The sequence below is a fragment of the Astyanax mexicanus genome, chromosome 20 (genome assembly GCF_023375975.1).
Source record: "Astyanax mexicanus isolate ESR-SI-001 chromosome 20, AstMex3_surface, whole genome shotgun sequence".
Lineage (NCBI taxonomy): Eukaryota > Metazoa > Chordata > Actinopteri > Characiformes > Acestrorhamphidae > Astyanax > Astyanax mexicanus.
In genome coordinates this window covers 3,699,870-3,727,258 of record NC_064427.1, presented here as the reverse complement: position 1 = coordinate 3,727,258, position 27,389 = coordinate 3,699,870, and positions in this window count along the sequence as shown.

The window sequence follows — 27,389 nt, the reverse complement described above, 5'->3', positions numbered from 1 at the left end:
GAGAGAGAGAGAGAGAGAGAAAGAGAGACTAATAACGCAGAGATATATGTATCATCATATTAACTGGCTGGACAGAAGACTACAGTACACTGCTAAAAAAAAAGTGTAAAAAAAAAAAGATAATTTCCAGCAGCAGGGGCGCCAGAAAATGTCTGTAAAAAAATACAAAATTATCGTATTTACTATGATTAACAACTATTACTGTAATTTTACCAGAACTTGTCCTTTGATTACATGAAATCTTTCACTTTCAACAGATTTAAATTCTTTACAAAAGCGTCATACACTCCTTATAAAACAGAATAATTATTAATTTTACAAGAAATTTTCCTATAATTACATGAAATCTTTTACTTTTAACATATTTTAATTCTTAAAAAAGTGTCATACACTCCTTATAAAACAGAGTAATAAGTCATTTTACAAGAACTAAAATTACATGAAATCTTTCACTAAACAAAAGTACAGTGCTGTTTCTAATTTTCAGTAGGGTTGTCAAACTAACACACTAATTTTAATTAATATAAAAAAATAAAGAATGAGTTAAAATATTACAACAGACAACAGCAGCAACAGTGAATGAATTTAAAGCTGATGTCGGTAAGTTTTGGGATTTAGGGGAATTAGGGACCTCTCTGGTGAGAAAGGGTAATTACACTGAGCATGTGGAGAATCATTTTAATCTGGGCGGGTGTGATGCGGTCTTCTTTCAGAGCGGATTAATCTGATTCCAGGTTATGTTCAGTCATAAAGAGAGAGAGAGAGAGAGAGAGAGAGAGAGAGAGAGCGCTCAGTGAGCTACTGAGCTCTGAGTTTCCTCTTCTGAAGTCTCCATTGCTCCACCAGCCGCTCACGGGTGAAAATAATGCTTTGTAGATGACAGACAGAACCAGATCAAATACTAGGCGAAGAGTGTGTATATATTCAATATTCTGGTGATTGTGGTCTGGAAGGTGAAATTCATTCTGTTACATGATGTACCTGCACATGAAGACAGAGGACAGAATTTGGTGCAACACCTGGATAACTTGCTAAATTGCCAACATAAAATTAGTCAAGTTAACTGGTGGCATCTGCCTATACTTGTCTGTATTAACCAAATTTAATACAGGCGACCCCACAACCATATCCCATATATTAGTGCAGCCTTATGTAGAGACCATATAGGGCATGACAAAAGTCATGGGACACTATAATTAGTTCATATCCCATGACTTTTCACATTTTAGTGTATAGTGTATAAAGATAGTTAAAAGCCTGTGAACACTTTCCATGTTGGCCCATTCAATAAAGAAAAAAAAAAACGACAAAAAGCATCTTTTATTCTCTCTATTATCGTGAAATGGCCTTTTCTCATTCATTGGGTCATTTAATTCAATTCTATTTTTCTATTTTAAGAAAACGCTAAATTCAATAATACCATTAGTGAGGTAATTTCTCGTGAGCCGTAATGAAGTCATTTCAATGCACTAAAGGCATTAATTATGCATTGCATAAAACATAAACCTCTTTCAGGTAGCAGGACTGCGGGCTGCATAATGCACTCAGATATTTGTCATTAGTTACAGGACACTGTGAATCTCTGCGTGTTCTCTGGTGCTGGAAGACCTCGCGAGGGACGCTTTCTGAGGTGTCTCTTTCTGGATGGACTCCAGAGGCCTGCTGATAACAAAAGATCAGCAGAAAGGACGACAAGAGCTGAATGTGGAGTTTGAGTGTGGAGCAGATGGTTGGGATAATGACCAGCTTTAGAATAAAGAGGAATCAGGAGAGAAGATCTGAGCGTGAGGACTGGTTTGGGAGGACTGGTACAGTGGAAAGGCGTGGAGTACAGTAATAATATAAATATTGCTGGGGCTGAACTGGAATGCATCACACCATAAGCATGCAACATGCTGTACACCTTTCACTTTAATATAGAGGAGAGACTTCTATCAGCACTCCTGAGAGCTGAAGGGTTGCAATTGTAGACACCATCAAAAAAATTATAATATTATATAATACCAATCTGTACTTTTGGCAGTGTGGGCTGTGTGCCAAGTCCTGCTGGAAAATGAAATTTGCATCTCCATAAAAGTTGTCAGTAGCAGAGGGAAGAAGCATGAATTGCTGTAAGATTTTGTGGGAAAACAAAACTGCACTGACTTTAGACTTGATAATAAAACACAGTGGATCAACACCAGCAGATGACAGACATGACTCTCCAAACCATCACTGATCATCAGTAAATTTTACATTTCATTTAAAGGAAATCAAGGGAGCAGAGTCTGGAGGAAGAGTGGAGAGACACACAGTCCAAACTGCTCGAGATCTAGTGTGAAGTTTCCACCAATCAGTGATGGTTTGGAGAGACATGTCCGTCATCTGCTGGTGTTGATCCACTGTGTTTTATTATCAAGTCTAAAGTCAGTGCAGTTTTGTTTTCCCGCAAAATCTTACAGAACTTCATGCTTCTTCCCTCTGCTACTGACAACTTTTGTGGAGATGCAGATTTCATTTTCCAGCAGGACTCCATTAGGAACCTCTACAACTCTGTTTAACGTGTGTATGTATAGCTCAGTTGAATCAAGTGAACCTATATCAGTCCTATATCAGTCAATTTTCAGTGATGTACGCTATACTGCAATATTAAAAAAACATATATCATCAGAATTCATAAGAAATTAGTGATCCAACATGATATAAAAAAAACAAAATGTCATACAATAAAACACATTCTTGATTCAACTCCTTCAACTTACCTTAGAAGTCTGTGGGACTCCACAAAATATACTAAAAATGAATTTCTGCATTATGATTAATAATCCAAGAACTTGTATTTTTTTCATATTTTTGCTCCTGGGCTCCCCCTATAGTCAGAAAGTATAGTTTATTCTATTTAGGCATCCTTTACTAAACATGCATTTCTGGACAAGCTGAGAAATAATGTACTGTAGATAACCCTCCCTAAAAGTGAGAGAAGCATGTGGACTGAGGTGGTGGAGTAAAATTATGAGATTTAACACTAATATGACTGAATATGAAGTGCAATAGCAGCAGCAGCAGCAGCATTTCAGCCTGGAGTGACAACAGCAGATTATTCATATTACAGACAGTGAGGCATCAACATATGGTTTAATTAAATCATTAATTTGCCTTACTTGATATTGCACTACATGTACTAAATTAGATGACGATGCTAATGCTAAAGCTCTTAACTGTTGTGCAGCCTTTCTAGTTGTTTCTATGCCATAGGGGATCAAAAGCAAGTAAAGAAAAAAAAGAAGCGATTGAGGATGAGTGAAAAGCGCTGGAACGCTTGCGACTCTCTTGGACGGTCAGCGGAGCTTGAAAAAGCAACCTGTCTCCACCTCCACTTCACCACCTCCTTAAACGGCGTGAAGTTTGGACTGGATAGGGAAGCAGATTGCACGAAGCAGACTCCACGCGGAAAACCCTGCAACACGACCGAACTATAATTCTACATCTGAAAGCGCAATAATTAGCCAAGTGCGCTTTTGCCAGCAAGAAAAAAAAAAAAGCCTGAAATCCTGAGATTCAGCACTTAATAAACGCTAGATCTGAGATGATAAGTCTGCGGAGACAAATGATATTTGAATATATGAACAATTGGTGTGTTTACAACTCATCTTGAAATGTGCTTCTTTTTCCAGGCGCTGATTCTGCAGCACAGCCAAGACAGGCAAGACAGCGACGCCCATCCTCCTCCCTGGGGGATCGGGATTTGGAAATTTAGCAAAACCACTCTGGCAGAGGCTCGGTAAACATCCGGCGCTCCTAGACACGACTGTGATCGTTCGCGAGAGGAAGAGCCAGGCGTAGGATACTCGCTCGCACTCTCCTGCTCCGGGTTCCACTGATGCAGCAACTGGGAAGATTATACAAAGGCTTTGCATTGGCAGGCGGCGGCGTCATGATCCGAGGAAAAGGACTGACTCATACTCAACCAGTTCCAACAACAGTCGCGCTCACTTTATGTTATCATGATTTTCTGTCTGCGTGTGTTTCTGGTGCCAGCCGCGATGGCAAACGTCTACCAAACGAGTGAAGATTATGATCAGATATTTGAGGTTTCGGTTAGAAGAGCTCTGAGCAGAAAATGAGGCAAAAAATAGTGGAAAAAGTGGAAATGAGAGACAGTGATTATGAATACAGTAGATCAGCGGTTTTCCGATGCAAACTGTGGTACGGGTACCATTGATAGTTCTCAAAGCTTCCTAAGGTGGTACACTAACTAGATGACCTCTGCTTGCATTCAAATATTATGATCTACCTCTTAGACCTATTATATAAGCCTACACTTCAGTCAGGCTTCACTCTCAGAACTACAGTTTTATTGTTATTAACATCAGTTCTATTGGTCCTAGAGTTAAACCCTGTGGAACACCACAAGATATGCTATATCAACCATTCATCAATGGTTCAAAACAGTTTCGGCACCACAATTAAATTAATACCATCCTTTTGCACCCATGATCAGATCTCCCTCCACCTCCAATTTACTAAATTTTTCACACCATAAGAGCATACAAAAAATACTTTACTTTTCCCAAAAATCAACTTTATTATGTGCTTTATAATCTGCTGCACCTTATGTATGAATTCTACCAGTCAGGTTGTAAGAGGCAGTAAAACCACTCTGCTGAAGTAGAGCATTATAAGGGTTAAGAGTTTTCAGTGAAGTTTCTCCAGCACTAAGGCTGGAGCACTATTAGCATTAGCCGCTACCCGCAGCGCTAGCTCTTTCGCCATTCAGAGGTGAGTATATTGGACTGTAGCCTGCGTGTAAGCTGTGGTAATACAAGCTACGCTGCAACTTGTGTCAGGAATGTTACTTTTAATGTTTCCATAATGGAAAATTTGAATTAATCTAACAGGAAATGTAACTTGAGAATCGTTCTAATAAAATTGAGATGCAAACTATGTCACATGTCCAGGATGTCCCATTCTTATAATGCTCTTCCTTAGCTGGATATAATGTATACTAATGTAGGAAGGCCTACTTTAAATGGTAGAGGTTTCTTATAAAAATATATAAGGAGATATACAAGGAGTCCTCAAACATTGCTACTGTAATACTGTACATTACATACAGTAACTACGTATTAGCATTACTCAGAAAATGCTGGAAATTGAAATCCACACAGGACTGCATATATTTTTTGTCCAACTTTTGTGGTGTTTAAAGTTAAAATAATTACATTTAATCAGCCATTATCCTTCCTCTGCATTGCTCTGGCATACGACTGTGGAGAAAATGTCTGGAGTATAATTATCTGCCGCTTCCAAGAATGTAATATATCAAATGTGAACCATGCCATGGCACATTCTCTATCTCGCATCTATTAGATCTGCTGAACGGGCATTCCAACTCCCACCACACGCACTCTGAATCCAAAACTGACACCAAATATGAATTTATAGACTCTGCAATGAGATCCTGTGGGATGGAATCAATTAGGAGAAAGAGAACGGACTAGCAGAGCAGGAAATAAGAGTTGCCGTGAGAAACAGTAGAGCAAGTTCATCTGTTGGTCCATTCACACACAGAGTTTAATATCTAATATCTGTCTCCACACTGGACGTAGCGTGTAGGCCCAAACACGGAATCGCTGCTGTGCTGCACTTATTCTTAATAAATTTGACAAATACACAATATCTGTCTAGGTGCAAATTCATCCTGGGCATTTAATGACAAGCGGGCGTAAATTGAATTTCTTCGGACACGTTATTTTTTTTATTTGGCCACCAAATAATTGGAAGTTTGCTCTGCCGGGTGAAGCAGTGGGCTTCCAGCGGGTTCTGGCAGTGGGCTTGCGGTGTTTCTTCCTCCCGGCCGCTGGAGGAGACAGTGATTTATGATGTGGCACGACGTGGCGGAGGAGAAAAGTTTTAACTGATGCTTGCAAGATTCACTAATGAACTGCGAGCTGGCAGATGAAGTTTTTTTTTTTTTTCTTCAAACCGGGGGGGGGGTGGGTGGTTTGTGGGCATGCGAGATGAACACAGGAGCAGCAGATGGAGCTTTCTTTACCAGGCTCTTTTTCTCAAGAATCGTATCCTTGGAAACAGCGTGGGCAAACGGCAGATGCTCGCATTTCACGGTGACAAACATTTATAAGAATCACAGCTCTCCGCCACATATCAGCATGTTTTCCTATGGCCCGCAGTAATGATCGTGCCCGGGTGATGCATTGTGCTCCGAATGTCAAACTAAATGAACACGGTGTCGCGGAATACATTGGACGCTCATGGCTGCACTCGCCATTACGTATTGTGTAAGGGACAGTGCAGCAGACCTTTTTTTTCCATTACTGGCAAAGGAGGTGACTTAACTGATGAAAGTCCACTCAGCCAGAAACAACCATCCATGTGCAAGTAAATCACTTATTTTAATCGTTTTAATGGCCCAGCCTCAGCTTGGAAACACGTCGGCCCTCGTATCAGCGCATTTTATGATCTATAAGGTACTGAGCGATAGTCCTGTACAGACCTAACCTCACTTATTTAATTTCCAGGCAAAAAAAATGGCCATCAAGCAGAAGTTACACATTTTTGCAGGGAATATTACTGAGGATACGAGATGTAAAACCATCCAAGACCTGGTAATAGCATTGTAGCTCAGATCATTACAGCCTGGGAAGACTGGGGTACATCTCAGTCAAGACCAGGTCAAGATCAAGACTGCAATGCATGAAGACCAGGAACAACTGAGAAAATCATATGTGAAGATCATGTCAAGACAGAGAATAAGATACTGATTGTCAAGACTGAGTTGAGAGTGAGATTGGGACACATCAAGATCACCAGGTCAAGACTGAGAAAGGTAAACATCAAGACCAGGTAAAGCCAGAGAAATGGACACATCAAGACAACCAGGTCAAGACTGAGAAAGGGACACATCAAGACCAGGTAAATATCAAGATTGCAGTACTTGAAGACCAGGTATAACTGAGAATGGCATATGTGAAGATCAGGTCAAGACAGAGACTGAGATATATCAAGACTTAGTTAAGAGACAGTTTAAGATATCCCAAGACCAGGTCAAGACTGAAAAAGAGATACATCAAGACCACCAGCTCAAGACTTAGAAAGGGAAACATTAAGACCACCAGGTCAAGATTGAGAAAGAGACACATCAAGACCAGGTTGGGATACAAGAAGACAGAGAAAGGCACACATTTAAAGAAGTTCAAGACCATAAGTAATGGAATACATCAAGATCACATCAACACAGAAAACAGGAACATATCAAGACTGAGACAGGATACATTAACATTGAGACCTGACAAAGACAAGACCTAAATTGGGACCAGGGCCAAGTTAAGACTGAGAATTGGTTACACATTAAGTCAAGACAAAAATGGAAATCATCAACACTGAATAAAGCCTGGAAACATCAATATATTACGGCCAGTATTTTAAAGGATGCAAGATTCCAAGTTGCACAACTTTGCCCGACGTGAGTTTGATCCACAGTAGTGCCACAGCCATCTGTGACTGCCAGTCTAAAACAGCATGATGATTGGCCATGATCTCTCCTGGTGGCTCTCCAATCTCCACCCCCAACACTCATCAGGACGCTGGCCAGTTTGAGCATCTGTTAGCTGACATAACAGAACTGGCGGTTAGGGTTCTCCTCCAAGAATGTTGAGCTGTCTGAATATGTTGAGTTTGTGGCAGATTTGAAAGATGCAGTTGGTTGACTTCATGTGTTTTAAATGAAGCTCCACTAGCCTGGACCTTCTGAGTGCTGGTGGACTTGTGTTAAGTGTGAATTCAAGCTAGTGGGTAGAAAGTGGAGAGAAATTTGGTGAAAATGAGAAATAAGCTCTGAAGATTTACATTAGGTCATATCTGCTTCTTAAAATCTTGATAAAAGATTATTTACAAAGCATATTTAAGCAATAATACATAAGAGGGAGTGCCATAATGTGTAATATTGGCACTGCTGTGCTGCAGTCTTAAGAAATATATACACTTAAGCTAATTTAACTCTTAACCAGATATTGGTGGCTGATAATGTGTGTAATAATACGTGTTTTCGAATCACTGGGCTTATTTATTTATTTATTTATGGGACCGTGTCTTTGCCTGCGATGCCTATTGGAGACATGGCGTTTCTGCACTGTGCCTATGGGAGCGTCTATCCAGCGGCTCCCAGTGGTGTATAATCACATCGCATTTAGTTTGTATTTGGTTTGTAAGCGCTGCATCGTTGCTATATTACCTGTATGTAGTGCAGTAATACATGGAGAGCTTCGGTCACAGTGCATTACCGGCTGATAATGTCAATAATAAAACTCCTCTCAGCCAATCACTCAAGACTCTGGCAGATCTGAATAATAACAGCTTAACTACAGATGAAGAAACAGAAGGTAACATGGACATGGAGGCACCCTGAAACACTGGCATCCACCCACTCCACCGTCCACAATGATTATGATCCTTATGATTAGAGGGAGAGGAAAATGCAATGTCACATCAATAAGCAGTAAAAGACAGTGGGTGAGTCATGGCTTTTAAAAGCAGATGAAAAAAGCTGGTGATTGGTTGAGAGTCTCCTGGTAGAACTAACGCAAGCTTTCATTATACACAACAACTTATTCAAGGTTGTGGTCCAAGACAAAAACTATAATTCAGTATAAAAACACAATACAGCAGATTATCAAAATGATCCCAGTAAGACAAACAAAAAAAACCCCTAAATCTTTCATATTCGAGAGTTGAAATTCATGCTCCACCTTTCTCTTTCTGTTCATCACGCCACTCTGAGAAGATGACTCAATGCTGTGGGTCTGAAAGGCTGTGAAGCTGATCAATGATCATCATTTTTTTTACAGAGAAAAGCAAACTGACAAACAGGAAGAACATTTGAGGAGCTCATTGATTTCTGTGATGTGGAGAGAGCACAAATGGAATCGCAGATTTGAGACATAAACAAGGATTTCAGATTAAAACCATGGAAATGTGCAAAATTAGAGTAAAAACACTGTATATTTTAAATTTAAAATTTTAAAGATTTATTTTTCATGTTTTCCAGTTTTTTTCTCCCCAATTTAGCTTGGCCCAAAATTCCCATTCAGCTACTACTCAGCTGTATATCTCCCATCAGTTGTGATGCCTCTTTTTGAACTGATGCTGATGCAGCCTATTGCCGAGTAGCACCACAGCGCTAACACTCGGAGGAAAGCAGCGCAGTGACTCGGTTCTGATACAGCAGCTCACAGACGCAGCCTCGTCTGATCCACATCACTCTAGGAGTGATGAGGGGAAAGAGCGCCATCTACTGTACCCACCCAGAGAGAGCAAGATCAATTGTGCTCTCTCAGGGCTCCGGCAGCTGAAGGCAAGCTGCAAAATAACTAAACACAGGAAAATAATTATGCACGGTTGCTTAGGGTGTTTTTTTACATTCATGTTGTGGCTAAAATCATGCATGAATTTGTTGCATATGTTTTTTTTTTTTGTTTTTTTTTTTTTTACCAATTTTTAAAACCTATTAGTGCTACTTCATCCCTCTTGTGGAGAAACATTAAATTTGTTTGGAAGATCCTAAAAGATGATGGATGAAACATTTAAAATTAAAAATCTGAAAGAAAAAGAACAGAAAGTGTGATTAAAAAAAGTAAATAATCAAATGTTAACTCTGTAGTTTAGTGTTTTATGATTATCTTTTATACTTCAGTGCCAACTTTTAACTTTGTGAATGTTTGTACTGTACTATATTCAATATTCAATATTCTCACAATACTGTAAGAATTGAGAAAATGATGACTCAGCTGTGCTGAACTTGTCAAGAATAAAGTACTTGAATGTCATGTCTCTTAATGTGTTTGAGAGCATCAGTTGTAAAGTAATGAAGAGGTAGAGTTACAGGTATACAGTGAATAGTGAATATTTGATTAATGTTCTAATCCAGATTATGAGAAACAAGAAATACTCGACTAAGTAAAGAAAAAAAAAATTAGGAACTTTGAAAGTATCCTCAAGTGCAGTCACCGAAAAAAAGACCAACAAAAAACACTCTGGAAATACTGTGATGTCTTTTAAAAAATCTTAGGGAACAAAAGATACGACACATACATTGGCTCTGTAGTTTGTACTGTTTTATGATTATCTTTTATACTTCAATGCCAACTTTTAACTTTGCGAATGTTTGTACCGTACTGTATTCACTATTCAATATTCTCACAGTTCTCTGTTAGAATTGAGAAAGTGATGAGTAAGAGAAACAGACAGAGACTGAGACCCACGTCTCCCGAGGGACTGTGAATAAAGAGAGGAGGTGGATGGGGAGATAAGAACTAAGAATATGCCGGAGCTTTGAGGTGTATGTTGTCAGGAAGAGTGTCGGCAGCACCTACAGTAGATCCAGATGTTCTTACTTCGTCTTTTTATGGAAACAGGGCCGTGGTCTTCACCAACCCAACCGTTAACGTGCTGCGTGTTCTTATCAATCAGGAGGCATCTCTGACGCACCGAGGCAGATGGGAATACAGCTGTGATGGAGAGACTCTGCTACAAACTGTTACTGGCATTATTGGGGCTAATATCCAGGGCTGTGAGAGGAAACAGTGGGTCAACTTTCCCGCCTTTTTTCTTATTTACGGTGCCTTGCAAAAGTGTATTTGGCCCCCTTGAACTTTTCAATCTTTTGCCACATTTTAGGCTTCAAACATAAAGATATGAAATAGTAATTTTTTGTGAAGAATCAACAGCAAGTGGGAAACAACTGTGAAGTGGAACGAAATTTCAACATTTTGTAGAAATAAAAAACTGCAGGTGCCACTTTAAATAAGACTACCTTTATAAATGGTTTATAAATGGTTTACAATTAGTTTATTAATTGTTACTAACTAGGTTGTAAATGCCAATTATCATTAATAATCAGTTATAACACATACGTAGAAAGGGCAACAATGACCTGTTGTTTGTCAAATAGTGAACCCACAGCCATCTATAATGTTGCCCTTTCTAATTATGTGTTATAACTGATTATTAATGATTTTTAAGGCATTTACAATCTAATTATTAACCATTAATAAACTGTATAAACCATTTATAAACCCTTTATAAAGGTAGTCTTATTTTAAAGTGGTGCATTATGAATTTGTAGCGCCACTTTTTGCTGTGATTACAGCTGCAAGTCTCTTGGGATTTGTGTCTCTATCAGTTTTGCACATCGAGAGACTGAAATTTTTGCCCATTCTTCTTTACAAAACAGCTGGAGCTCAGTGAGGTTGGAGGGAGCGTTGGTTTGTGAACAGCCGTTTTCAGCTCTTTCCAAAGGTTCTCCATTGGATTCAGGTCTGGACTTGACTTGACTTGGCCATTCGAGCACCTGGATACTGTACGTTTATTTGTGAACCGTTCCACTGTAGATTTTAGCAGCTTTATGTTTTGGGTCATTGTCTTGTTGGAAGATAAATCTCTGTTCCAGTCTCAGGTCTTCTACAGACTCCAACGGGTTTTCTTTTTCCAGAATGCTCCTGTATTTGGCTCCATCCATTTTCCCATCAATTTTAACCATCTTCCCCTAACCAAGTACCTGCTGAAAAAAAAGCAGGCCCAATCCATGATCATGCCACCACCATGTTTCACTTTTGTGACGATGTGTTCAGAATGATGGTTTTACAAGGAAGAATGGGCTGAAATTTTAGTCTCTCAATGAGCAAAACTGATAGAGATAAACCCCAAGCGACTGGCAGCTGTAATCGCAGCAAAAGATGGCACTACAAAGTATTAACACAAGGGTGCTGAATATTTTTGCACGCCCCACTTTTCAGTTTTTTATTTCTAAAAAATGTTTGAAATATCCAGTATTCAAATTTAGTTCCACATCATGATGGTGTCCCACTTGTTGCTGATTCTTCACAAAAAAATACAATTTGATATCTTTATGTTTTAAGCCTGAAATGTGGCAAAAGGTTAAAAAAATATACTTTTGAAAGGCACTATATTCCTCCGCGCCAACTTCTCCAATAATCTAATACAACCAAAAATCGCTGCTCATGCATTGTGAGCTGGAGAATCTCGGGAAGATAAACACAATCCATTAAAAATACATGCTTTTCCTGCCTGTCTCTCTCTCTCTCTCTTGTCAGAACTACTAAAACTGAGAGACTGCTCGACTTCACCACTGATTTCCTCCGCTGGAGAAGACTGATTAGATAGGGGAGCAGGAGGACTGAGGAGAAGATGCTCTGCTTAGAGATGCTCATCACAAATGCAGGACAAGATGTCCTTTAGTTGTGTTTTGATTACAGAAGCACAGTTTATCAAGACAGACAAACTGTATTTATAAAACTTCTTGAACAAAGAAGAACAAAACGGCAGCGTTGAAATTGAATTATCCAGTAAGCTCATCAGATGGGTTCAGTAATTATTTTCTTTTGAAGTCCATGAAACTGGTAACTTATGGCGTTTTCACACCTGTAGTTGTGAAAGTTTCTATGATCTATTTGATGAGTTTGATGTCTCCGTTTGGTTTGTTTTCACACAGGCATAAACCTAAACACCGCAAAATGCGCACCGATAAACCACGTGAGCACATTCTCTCCTCTGATTTGTCACTGAGTCACGCAGCTGCGAGCAGTGAACACAGCAGACTGCACGTGTAAACAGCATGGAGCAACAGAGCCAGCATTTGTTCATACCTGTGGTAATCAGTGTTATCCAGGTAATATATCTATATATAGATTAAACTGCACCTTATCAGCAGTTTAGCTCAAATAAAAAGAGTATATTTGATAGGTGAGTTGGATCGAGACCGGATCAAGTGCAATTTTTCAGTTTTAATAGAGTAGTAGAGATAGAGTATTAGAGTATTAGAGATGCACAGAAACCATTTTTCCAAACCAAGTATGAGGTAAAGTATGTGTATTTTTGTATTTGCTGATATTAATACCTGCTTAGAAACAAAAGCACAATGTGTAATAGCATAATTGCTAGTGTAAAGTAATGCTTTACTACTTAATTTAATGTTTAATATTAATTTGTTATATATATATATATATATATATATATATATATATATATTATGTTTTTTTTAGAATGATCTAAATCTAAAAAGTGTAGTAAATGTATACACACATATATATATATATATATATATTGCATATAGTCATTCCCTGTTCACTTGGCAACCATCTTTGCAGCAGTACTTGGCAGGTACTTTTAATTACTGAAAACCAGACTGAAATCTTTGTACATTTAACATCGTTTAAAAAACATTTTTTAATAATAATAGTAATATTTCACCTGTAGAATCTGATATAAAAACCTCATCCACGCTTTAGTTGAAGGTCAGGAGTCTATAAGCAGATGCCATGTTGAGCATTATGAAGACATTCCCTGTCACAACAAAGAATATTTCAGCCCTTCATGTCAGTTAATTAACTTTTATAACCCTTTTTTACAGCTAAGCTGTCTTTAGCAGTTCTTTCATTTCTTACATGTACTTGAACATACAGTTTTAAATATATACTGTAGGTTAGAACTGAAATATATATATATATATATATATATATATATATATATATATATATACACATACAGCTGTAGTATAATATGATCAAGAGGAAGATGGATGATCACAAGCCATCAAACCACCAAACTGAACTGCTTGAATTTTCGCACCAGGAGTAAAGCAGCATAAAGTTATCCAAAAGCAGTGTGTAAGACTGGTGGAGGAGGAGAACATGATGCCAAGATGCATGAAAACTGTGATTAAAAAAACAGGGTTATTCCACCAAATATTGATTTCTGAACTTTCAAAACTTTTTGAATATATGTGTGTGTGTGTGTGTGTGTGTGTGTGTGTGTGTGTATGAAAATCCCACGCAAAATTAGTCATAAGTATAAACCGTTTAAAAAAATTAGGAATTGATGTCACACCAGAGGACATGGTTTAATGTAACACACATTTGAAACACATATAACAATAAATAATAATAATAATAATAATAATAATAATAATAATAATAATAATAATAATAATAATAATAATAATAATAATAATAATAATAATACAAATAATAATATTAATAATAATAATAATAAACTGCACCACTTTATAACAAGGCTTTTTTTATAAAAGGTTTATAAATAGTTTAATTAGGTTTAATTAGGTTATAAAGCATTAATAAGCAGTTATAACACATAAATTATAACACATAAGCAGTTATAACACATAAATAGGAAGGACAACCATGGCCTGTTGTATATTTAAATAGTAATTCCACATTCATTTATACTGTGAAACCTCAGATCTTACTAGACGATTATCTTACTTTGTCTTTTCCATCAGTCATCATTAACATTTCTTTTAATAGCTCTATTCATTTAACTATAATAATATATTAAATGACTAAATTGACTTTCTATATTATTTTATAGAAAGATATGGTAGATATAGTAAGTATTTACAACTTAATTTATAACCATTATTAAACTCCTTTATAAACTATTGATAAACTCTTTATAAGGAACCTTATTTTAAAGTGGAACCAAAACAAAAAAAAATATTCCCATTTACTAAAATTTGTGTTTCTTAACGTTTATGTGCTTTTTTTTTAAATTGACAAAACTTACCAAGCCCTTCCTGAGTGGAGGGAGTGTGTTAGAGCTGACACCTCCTAAAACCTTCAGGGCAGCAGGTCCTCCAGGGTCAGGGTTGGGAACCACTGATCCCGTATAAATCCCTCCCAGAAGAGTACAGGAATTACCGGCAGCAAAGAGGGACAAACTCACTGATAATCTCCCTGATTTAAAACCAACCGAACACCTAAACCTGCCAGTTCTCCTCCAACTCCTGACCCCTGACTAGAGAAACTTAAAGAAGTTACTTTAATTCACTTTAATTCATGTATTAAAAATAACTACTGACCTTCTTTTCAACTAACAATGAGTTGGAATATAATCAAGAGGAAGATGGATGATCACAAGCCATCAAACCACCAAACTGAACTGCTTGAATTTTTACACCAGGAGTAAAGCAGCATAAAGTTATCCAAAAGCAGTGTGTAAGACTGGTGGAGGAGGAGAACATGATGCGAAGATGCATGAAAACTGTGATTAAAACCCAGCATTATTCCACCAAATATATTTCTGAACTCTAAAAACTTTATGAATATGAACTTGTTTTCTTTGAATTATTTGAGGTCTGAAAGCTCTGCATCTTTTTTGTTATTTCAGCCATTTCTCATTTTCTGCCAATAAATGCTCTAAATGACAATATTTCTATGTGGAATTTGGGAGAAATGATACAGAACCTGAAGTGGTCTCTTATGCAGAGCTGTATAAAATTAATAATCTATAACAATGTATATTAAATCTCCTAGTGTTGTGATAAATAATTTTAGCAACTTTTTTGTAAATGTTGCCCTTAAAAAACAGCCAAAAATTTGCCAAAGATAAACAAGAATATTAACTATTGATTTTTAGTAGAGGAGGTACAAAATAACATATTTTTTGTTTGTTTACACACATTTTGTGTGTGCTAAGATCCATTGTCTGGATAAAGAAATGTAGTTTACTTTAATAATAAGGTTCATTTTCTACATTTTTTAGAGAGAAAGAGCTCCAAGAAAAGGCTAACTTTTTTTTTTCTTTTTCAATTTAATAATACAGAAGCTACAATCTGTAATAAAGGGCTCTTTGGGACAGTTAACAGTTAAAGTGGACAATAATCCAAATCAAATCTGAAGGTCTGAGAGATGCATTGTGGGACGTTAGACTGTCTCTCCTGCTTTTTACTAGGATTATGAGTTATGGCGCATTATTATGGCGCATTACTCCTGTTTTATGACCTTAATTTCGCATGGTTGAATAATGAATTGCACAGGTAGCTGTCAGCGCGGCATTAATTCGGTTCTGAGGCTACTCTAGATCATTGCGGTGGGCGTGTGCTCTGCTGTCAGAGCGCGAATGCTCTCTGAGGAGGCATTAAGTGGGTCCACCAATCAAACCTTGAGGCTTGGAGGATGTGAAGAGCGGTGTACAGCGATGTATTCGGCTCTCGTATGAATCAGGAAGTCGCAATCTCGCATTATGTAGAGTAATAGAATATAACATTTGGTTTCTGATAGCTTAGCTAAGTTTGGCAAATGTTGATCCAGCTGACGGTCGTGGACTTTTAAATCCGCAGCTCATTCCGTAAGCCGTTCTAACGCTTTTTGGGCGAGGAGGCGCTCATTCATCTCCTCGTCCCCCACCATTTATCATTCCCCCTCTCCATTCTTCCCTTCCGCTCCATTCCTTCACAGACCCCTCGTATCTTTGGCAGGATTGTGCCCGCCCGCTCCCGGGGCGCCAGCTAAGACTGCTGAGCTGCCAGGCCGCTGCGAAAATCCGTGCACCAGCTTTGTGGCCAAGCCTGATAAAGGCCTTGGCCCGGATCGGACCAAATTAGCCGGTGCCAGCTCCGCTCGTCCCTCGAGCGCGGCCACCGAGAAAGTTGCCGGGCCCTCGTCTTCAGGAGGATCAGGGGCCGGCTGCCGGAGACGGTGAGAGATGTGCTTACGCTAAGCTGGACGTGAGGAGTCCGCAGCCGAGCCTCAGCCCTGGTCCCCGTGGACCTCCAGAGCTCCAGAGCTCCAGAGCTCCGGAGCCGAGCCAATGTCCTCACGCCTCTGTTGTTTGAACTTCTTATCAGCGTTGCATCATCATCATCATCTCTTCTGTTCATGATTCTTCACCGTTCTCAATAGAGTGTGTGAGTGAGTGAGGAAGTGTGTGTGTGTTTATGTGTTGAGCTGTGTACAGAAATAAATATGTGTTGACTGGCTCAGTGACACAACAACTGATGAGGTCAACTTGATGGTGACTTGTTGCTAAATATCAGCATAACAAATATAACAGCTCTGGAAATAAGAAATAATGAAGAGAGTACTTCAGTTTCTGAATCAGTTTCTCTGATTTTGCTATTTATTGGTTTATGTTTGAGTAAAAGGAACATTGTTGTTTTATTCTATAAACTACAGACAAAATTCCCCGTAAAAAAACATACATTATATGAAATATGTATTATTTATATGGCTTTATTTATACAAAAATAAATAAATTAAAAAATTAAAAAATAAAGGCCCATCTCAAGTAAACACAGAAAAAATAAATAAATAAAAATTAAATAAATTAATTAAATTAATTTGAAACAAACACCAAAGAACAACATCAACAACATCTTTTTATAAGCTTAAATATATATATATATATATATATATATATATATATATATATATATATATATATATATATATATATATATATATATATATATATGCTGCATAGCCAGGATTCAAACCGGCAATCTCCTGATCATATAAACCATATTCTGTAAATCATGCATGTCCCTGTCCTCTTACCTGTAGGTAGGAAGGTGAGAAGTGGGTTTCCACACCTTTCATGCTGGTAACAATGCATCATTTCATCCCCCGCACTAATATCCCAGAATAACTCATAACACATTTCCGCTCTGCTGTTTTGGGCTCAAACTCCTGAGAGCTGTTTTTTTTTTTTTTTTTCAAAAATATGAAATATCAATATTTTAGCATAACTGACACCTTACTACTGAAAGCAGTCATACTCTGAACGCTTCGTCCCACGTAGCTTGTTTTAACACGGTAAAAGTGCAGGCTACAGTCCAATATACTCACCTCTGAACATTGAAAGAGCTAGCGCTTAGTGCTGTGGTTAGAAGCTAATGCTAATGATGCTCCAGCAGTACTAGCCGGGGCTAGCAGCAGGCTACAGGCCGATATACTCACCTCTGAACATTGAAAAAGCTAGTGCTTAGTTCTGTCGTTAGAGGCTAATGCTAACACTGCTCCAGCAGTGCTAGCCGGGGTTAGCAGCAGGCTACAGGCCGATATACTCACCTCTGAATGGCCAAAGAGTTAGCGCTTAGTGCTGTGGTTAGAAGCTAATGCTAATGCTGCTCCAGCAGTACTAGCCGGGGTTAGCAGCAGGCTACAGGCCGATATACTCTCCTCTGAACGGCGAAAGAGCTAGTGCTTAGCGCTGTGGTTAGAGGCTAATTTTAAGTGTGTCTCATAATGCAAAAAACATGGCATATGGGTCATTCTCCATTTGGAGTGGTAATTCTAGTGGATACATTTTAAAATATCTATTTAATTTGTCCCAGAAACAAACTACGTAAAAATATCTATTAACTCCACTTACCAAATATGCAAAACGGAGAGCTTAATTCCAAATAGATTTTAATATATTTTAACATAGAATAAATATATTTAACATATATTTTAACATAAAAAAAATAAAAAAAAGTTTTGGTCAATTTGTCACTGGTGTTATCCCATCTTAAAGAATTTATTTTGTCATCAATTTATTTATTTTTAATTGAAATTACAATGTGGCTGAATGTGATAAAGAAATTCCATTTAACTTAACATGTTAACAAAGTATGTTTATACACACGCACTGAAAATAACAAAAATAAAGCAGCCTTTCTTTATACTTAAAGGCATCTTCCTATACTATTTAAAAAAATAAACAATAATACTTTTATGTCCAATAAACATAAAATTTTAACTACTGTTATAAGAATGAATGTTTCTAACATTTCATGCAGGATACTTTTAATAAAAAAAATTGAAAATCACGAAAAAGGACAAACACCACATGGTAACACATCTGTAACACCAGTGGCTGTGACACCGGTGACATTTTAGTTAAAACAGAGGATTTTGTGAAATTGTATTCATTTTGTCATCCCCTGCATGAGCTTTCCTGAGCAGTGTTCAAATTATCACCTCCAATCTTTTGACAGAGGAGGAAATAAGCAGTTCACATCTCAGTCAGCGTGTGTGAAGGCAAAAGTTCAGCGCTGATCGTAGAATATCCTCTCTTATCCGCACGCTTTCAGGGCGCTCAGCCAGCCGGCAGCCAGTTACTTAGGCCAGATCAGCAGGTCTGAGAGCACTGTAATCGGGTTTTCCACCTTAAAGCTTTGATAAGAACCTATCAGGGACCCAAAGGTGATTAGCCGGGCCCTTCCAGACCCGCTCAGACACTGAGCTGATTAGCTCCCATCATTCTCTTCATGTTTACGGCGCCTAATTACCCACAATGCTCATACATGTTGGATTAATTTAGGGCTGCGTGTGTTTACACTACCATTTAGAGATAAAGAGACAGGATTAAGCTTGTTAACTGGAAAAATCATTGAACAAACAAGAGAGGAGACGAGATAAAAAAAAAATCTTGTCTGTTTTACTTGTGGATATTTTGTTGTATTTTTACAAATATCGTTTTAAATATAAACATATAAATAATATCCTCCTGATAACCAGTTCTACAGTCCAGCCTTTCTTTATTCCATCCTCTGACAGCTCTTATTTATTTCTAAGCATTTCCTCTGATTCAATTAATAAACTCTGTCACTGTATAAACATGTCATTAAAAGTATAGAAAGCCTTATTCCATACTTTAATTTTATCATTTGATAACAGACTCCAAAATCTGGTTTATGGAAAAATCCAAATGGACATTTTTCCACTCCATTTTTCAAGTTTCATGTCCCATTATTCAAAATTGCTACAGTAAAATCATTTGAAACATATAAGCTCACGAATTTAGTAGTTTGATATGATAACCCATGATAATCCATTGATTTTCATGTTTTCCAAGGTCTCCAAACTCGGGTCGACCTACAACCAATGAATACTATTATAAGCGTTCTTCAACACTTCAGTAATGTTATTTATTTATTAATCCTTTGATTTTCTTATTTTATCTGGTTTAAATACAACCAATTACCATTTTTTTTCAAAATTCGCCATCTCATTACTCCAAATTCCTACAGTAATAGTATTTGAAACTTGATTAATACAATGCTCTGCCTGCGATCTTCAGCCTCTGGGCTACGTTACCCAGAATGCACCTTACCATGACATAGTACAATCTCATGACTCTGCACCTGGCACAACCAGGAAGCTAATCAATGAATCAATGAAATTTTCAACACCTGTGAAAGACTGTACAAATAGAACTCCAGCTCACACACTTGAGTTTCATCTCCTTGCGTTTAATAAAATAGCTATTTGTCCACAGCACTGTAATTACTGTACACTTTTGGCGTGCGTTTCCATGGAGACCCACGTATAATAACACAACAGCGAGTGGAAATGGAGGAGCTACTGATGTCCAGATGCAAGAGTTTTATCACTGAGTAGAAGTGTGAAATATTTTTTACAGACTCTTTCCAGCTCTTCCTGCTCTCTTCAGTCCCCGGACAACAATACCCAGAACGCACCACACTTGGACTACAATGACTCATCTGATCACATGACTCATGCATGCAGCGCCATCAGGAAGTAATCACTGTATTTAGCCTCACCTGTTCCCCTCTGTATATATACCCCCTCAGTTCACTCACTCCTGCCGAGTATTGTTTGGTTTATCCTGCCTCACAACACGTTTTCCTTGCTCTGTTTTGATTACTTGTTTTTACTTATTTTTCCATGTACCTTTTGCTTGCCCTTCGTTGCTGCGTTTGCCTGTGTTTTTGACCTTGGACTGTTACACCGTTTATGGTGTACCGTTTATGGACCACTCTTTGTATAATAAAACTGTTTTTTACGCATCCGCATTTCCCTGAGTCCTGCCAGATCATGACAGCATGCATATCCCACAAGTCAGTGCAGTGTTCTTTAGCTTCCACAGGATGTGACAAAAGTCATGGGACTCAAATCTTACGATACACAATAACCATCATTATGTTAGTGTATAATGTTAGCCATTTTTAGTAAAGAAAACACATTTGTTGTAAGTTGTAATATTATAAGATATTCACTCACTCTTGGAGCTTGGAGATTACATCAGAATCAGTATGGAGCAATTTCAGGACGCCAGTGTTTAATAAATCCTCAAAGGATTCGCACTGACGCTGAGCTTTTTTTTTTGGAGAGAACTGTGCGATTCAGTGCACGCACCTCCAAGGCAGCCCAGTGAATTCAGTAATTATGCAAATCTAGGAACGGCGGCGCTGCGACAGTGACGGGAGACAGCCGAGACTCCGATAAGGACTCGGGCCAACTCCCCAATTACAGCAAATTAGTCTGACCACAGTAAAACCTGTACTCCAAACAATGGGCCGCTTTCCCTGACACATTCCTTTTAGCAGCTGCTATTAGCGCAGTCTGTAATGAATAAACTGTTGTGATAGAGAGGGTCGCGTGGCAAAAAATTACACTTAGTCATTGTGAAGGAGGCCCTGCCTGTGCGCCGCATACAGAAGCCGGGTTTCAGACGCTCTTCCGGTGGACGTCCATTATGTCTAGTGCATTCGTAGCGCGACGTCTTTGGCTGAACTGGGGGGATTAATTACACGCCCTTAGCTTGAAATACAACAACCTTGAGATGCAACCTGAAAGAGCCATTAAACTTTTTTGAGGTAGTCGTTCACTTAGGCAAAAGCCTGAGCAGCCAGTGAGTCCGCGTGCCAACCGATATAAATTATACGAGGAATTTAAGACCTCTGAGACGAGTAACTTCTGCTCTTGAGGGGTAAAAACGTGCAGTATATTATACAAGGATGCAAATGTGAAGTAGAGGAGAGTGTGGGCCAAGCTTACTCTTCTGGGATTTGCCAAATCATTCCCGAAGCATTAAAAGCTGTGTTATATTACATTTTACATTTAACACTTTAAAAAATAAAACATTGTAATAGATCATTGGCCAATGCAACTCAGGACTTGAATGAATGATGGAATGATGCTAAATGCACTATATAACACTAATAATAACAGTTCAAAAGTTTATAACCAATCCATGTCAGACATAATAGTGTGAAATCCTGTAATATAACCCTACAGCCTGTGTGCATATGGTCGTTTTAAGTTTCAGTGATGCTTTTGTATATTTCAGCTTGTCCAGAAATGCATGTGTAAAATGTGTACAGTAATTTAGGGGTGACACATAGCTTAGAACATAGCATAGAATCTCACTTCTCAAAAGCAAGAAATGCCAAATCCGTTTAAAGCAAGTTTTTTTTTTTTTTATTTGACCAAATTGAAAACCTCTGGAATATAATCAAGAGGAAGATAGTTGATCACAAACCATCAAACCACCAAACTGAACTGCTTGTATTTTTGCACCAGGAGTAAAGCAGCATAAAGTTATCCAAAAGCAGTGTGTAAGACTGGTGGAGGAGAACATGATGCCAAGATGCATGAAAAAAAACTGTGATTAAAAAACAGGGTTATCCTTTTTTTTTATATTTTTTTGTTATTTCAGTCATTTCTTAATAACTCAAGGTAAGATAAATGTAATATTTCCTCCCTGACATAAGTATTTATTTTTTTAACTGAGTGAGATTTCCATAGTTAACACATTAAAACATCTATGTTACAAATATTTACATTTGAACAAACTGTATAATAGTAAATATTGGCATGATACAATTGAAATTTGCTATTTCTTTCAAAAGTATTAATCCATGTACTGCTGTAGATTTCTGCTGAGGAGAAGTGCAGCAGCACATGCTGAGAATTTGGAGGCCAATTTGAAACAAACATAAGCACAATAATATTTTATTTATTTATTAATTAATTATAAAGGTGGCCAGCGTGTTAAAATAAAGGTGTGAATTCTGGGCAGCGTGGTGGTGCAGCAGGTAGTGTGTGTGTGTGTGTGTGTGCCAGGTAGCTTCAGGGGCATGGAGTTTCTGGTTCTGTGAGATGTGTATTCTCCTCATGGCCATGTGGGTTTCTCCCAGATCAGGCCAGTAGGTGAACTGGCTCTGCTGATTTGCCTCTAGCTGTGAGTGTGTGTTGCCCTGTGATGAACCAGTACCCTGCCCTATAAATATACACAGAGCTGTGGAGCAGTGGAACTGTGTTCTCTGTAATAATGGTGCTTAATCCAGTACTTTTGGGATAAATGAGTCTAAATGCAGTCAAATTCTCACAGCAATGCTCCATAAAAATATATATCCAGATATCATGCCTATGTAGGGTTATAAAATAGTTAGCCCGACTTAGAACCAGTTTTCTTTATGTGTTCCATGTTGGCCCCACATATATATCTCTGATTTAGCTATTTATAACTATATGTTTAAGTTAAATTAACATTGTTGTTTTATTCTATAAACTACAGACAACATTTCATTGCAACAATGCAAAGAAAACAAGTTCATATTCATAAATTTGTAAGAGTTCAGAAATCAATATTTGGTGGAATAACCCTGGTTGTTTTTAATCACAGTTTTTATCATGAATCTTGGCATCATGTTCTCCTCCACCAGTCTTACACACTGCTTTTGGATAACTTTATGCTGCTTTACTCCTGGTGCAAAAATTCGTTCAAGCAGTTCAGCTTGGTTTGATGGCTTGTGATCATCCATCTTCCTCTTGATTATATTCCAGAGGTTTTTAATTTAGTAAAATCAAAGAAACTCATATTTTTTGTGGTCTCTTATTATTTTTTTACAGAGCTCTATATGTCAAAGATGGACCATAAAGGGTTAAACATGTTTTAGATGGGATCTATTTGAGATTAAGGTGGGCATTGTTAGGTGTGACAACAATGATATGTTTTGTGTCCTGGATAAGTTGGTGGACGTTATATAAATTATGTTATTCTTACTAAAAACAAAGAAGTAGTATATAGTACTTGAGAAAAATAATTTTGTAAATAAAATATAAAATATAAGTTCAGGAAAATCTTATTTTAAAATATATATGTTTTGTTACCGGGTCCTACAGGTACTTTAACTGTACTTATAAATAAAGAACAGCCAGGAACAAGAGTTCCCAAACTGTTCTTTATGAATCAGTAAATCCAAAATACTTATGGGGTCCTAATCATACTTAAACATAGGTACAAATAAACTTGTGGTGCAATTTTCATATTAAATAATAATATATGATCATTTTGCCCTTTGTTACATTACATTACATTACATTACATTTGGCAGACGCTTTTGTCCAAAGCGACTTACAATAGTCAAGTACAATGTAAAATAGGTTTAAAGGAAAAACATTTTTGGATAGGGATAAAAGGAGGACAAGGGGAATAATAGGATAGAGGAGTGAAGGAGAGGAAGAAGGAAATGAGGTTAGAAGTAGTTAGTGTGTTAGAGGTGTTAGGAGAGTAAGTGCTCTTTGAAGAGCTCTGTCTTCAGGAGTTTCTTAAAGATAGTGAGAGATTCTCCTGATCTGGTAGTGGAAGGTAGTTTGTTCCACCATTGGGGAACTCTGTATGAGAACAGTCTGGATTGCTTTGTGTGAATGTTTGGTAAAGCGAGGCGACGTTCACTGGAGGAGCGCAGCGGCCAGGAGGTAGCGTAAGTCTTCAGGAGCGAGTGCAGGTAAGAAGGAGCCTGTTCTGACATCACCTTGTAGGCGATTGTAAGAGTTTTGAATTTGATGCGAGCATCAACTGGTAGCCAATGGAGCTCAATGAGCAGCTTTGTTCATGGCAGTTATGGAGACTCCAGAGAATTATTATTCTAATCATTTTGGGATTAGAATAATCCAATAGGACTTTGAAAAAAAAAATTAAAAATTAATTTATGCTTTTAAAACTGTCGAGGGTGGAGTAGCTAAAAACACTTAGGGTGGAGCAGGAAGAAAACATATAGTTTGTAATGTCAAGACTAAAATACAATGATATTGATATATCTTCAATAACACAATCAGGAAGGCTGAGATTTTAAAGAAAATTGATTCATTAATACACAGAAGCTACAAGGTTTTACATTAATGGTTAATAAACACACACCTCACCTGATTTGTACTGTTATTACTCTGTAAGTACACAGTACTTATCCTCTAAAATAGGAGCTGTATTATAAAGAGTTACCAAAATGTCTTTGGTAATTTTGTGTGGGTTTGAGACTTAGCTCTGGTACTTTTAGTCAATTTCTCAATAAAGCCTTCAGTGTTAGAAGGATAAATCCAACGTCTGAATAAATTCTTCTCGGAAAAACCTACACTGATCGGTACATTCCCTACATTTCCGAATCCAGCTTCACATTCGAGGTCAAATAGCAGGACTGTGTGTATAGAGCCTAGACTCTGAATGGGCTGCTCTGAGTGTGGGTGTAATATTCTGAAACAGGCATTTTTGGCTGCGCTGCTTATTTCTACATTTCGTCCACCGTTCTAAATGTAGCCACGCTGTCCACTTTCTAAGCCTCAAGGTCAGCTGGGAGAGAGCTGCAGGAGCACAGGTACAATAGTGAATGTTTTCATGCAATATTTCATCCCACAACTCCTGCCAGTGAAGTAAAGAACATTTTTAAATAAACAGGGAGCTGCTGTTTATTGCACAACAACTAGCTTTAAAAAGCGTGGGCATAGAAACATCTCTTAAAACCAGTGGTGGCAATTTTAAGAGCACGATATGAAGAGTGCACATTCTGAAGGGGGTGTGGCTAATATATATATATATAGCTCTGCTCATCCTCATATTTTTTAAATGTGACAATATTTCCACTCGTTTTATTTTCCTAAAACCATTTCTATAGCTTAAGACAGAGCTGGAGGCAGACAGTGACACCATCTCATCAGATAGGAGCTAACAGTGATTTGTGCGAATAACACATCAGTTTTTTAGTAATTTAGAGCTAAGGAACAAATAGTTAGAATGTATCAGTGGAACACCACCAGCCAAGGACAATAGAGATAGGTTGGAGGTTTTGGTGGATTTTTACTTTTTGCACCTGGACTACCCACCTTTGTGTGTTTACATAGGATCTCCAGTGGATTTTGCATTTTACAAAAACTCTAAGACTAGATCAGTGGCTGAACTGCACTAAGCAGGTCATTACACATGTTGTAAAGTAACATTTGACATTGCAAAGACTGTTATTAGTGTACAAATGTCTTTAGTTTATAAAAATGTTGTTGTCCAATTTGTTTATCAGTTGTATTAAAGAGTGGACAATTTAAATTGATTGTACATTTCTCAATACAGCTTAGTTTTATTGAAAGGTTGCTGGGAATAGGCAGGTTTAAAGACACAATTGAGCTTTAATTGTGCTACTTTAGTTTAAATTTCTTTATATACATATAATATACAAATATACAGTCCATTCCATTCCACAGCTTCCCCTATTCTTTATAGTTTCATTGATAGGAACCAGCAGTTGCAATGTCTACAAATATAGCTTTTATATTTTATTTCCTATCCAAACGCACCAATAAAACTACACATATGATCTGGCTATCTTTTACAGCCTAATACAGTATTAATGATGATGATAAAATTGTAGTAAATAATAAAGACAAATCATTTTCTTTGATGACTATTTTGATTAGTTATTGCAAAAAGCACATAAAGCGAGTAGGGTAATTTATAATTTATACATTACATAAAACATAAACAGGAGTTATTAATATTAATACCTCAAAGCAATATAAACTCACGGCGTGTCGATAATGGTGTGTTTAGGAGGCGATTTGAACTGAAATCATTGTCTTGACCCTCGGGGCAGGGCTTATTGTGCTCTTCCAAAGGGGAGCGTGGGGTCAATTAACCCATTAGGAGTGATCCTTCTGTTCAGGTCACATTCTACCCAGCAATTTCTCTACCCCCCCCCACAACACTAATACACACACACACACACACACACACACACACACACACACACACACATACACACACACGGACCTCCACTAGCTACGGGGCTAATGCTAATACGATTTGGATGAGCGAGCACCTTTCCGTGGCGGAATTAAAATCGGTACGGGTGAAATCCCAGACGCACCTTTGTGTGTTTTACAGGCCGACCGTCTGGAGACGATTTCTCCGCTGTCTCGTCTCAAGACGTGGAATTAAGAGGGGAAAAATGACCGATGTCATCATCGTTTAAATTAATGCAAGCGCTCGCTCCAAACATGTCTTGTCAGCATCACAACAATCAATGGAAATGGCATTACGCTCCCTGTGGTGCTTCTCCAGAGGACCGTAATGTGAAGTGATCGTGATTTTGACTGATGTCCGGGGGGACGGTATCTGAAGGCCGCTGATGATAGGTGACCACGCTGTGGAGCATTCGCGTGCAATTGTTCTCCGCACCCTCCTGCCCTGGTGTTATCACCATTACTAACCTCATCTGTTAAACACAGAATTCAAGCAGCATTTAATACAGATCTGATATTTCAGTTCATACCATACTGCATTCTTATATATAAAATTATTTAAATCTTCTGAGCAGTTCACAAGCTCGAGATAAATCCAAATGCTAGGTAGTATAGAAAATATAGCACTAGACCTAAACAGATTTCAAATACAGAATTTACTGAAATTTACTAAAGCCTGAGTAGACTGATAAATCATTGTGTTGATCAGTTATTTATCTTAGTGTTACAGAACTCTACTAAAGCCTGAGTAGACTGATAAATCATCATATTGATCAGTTA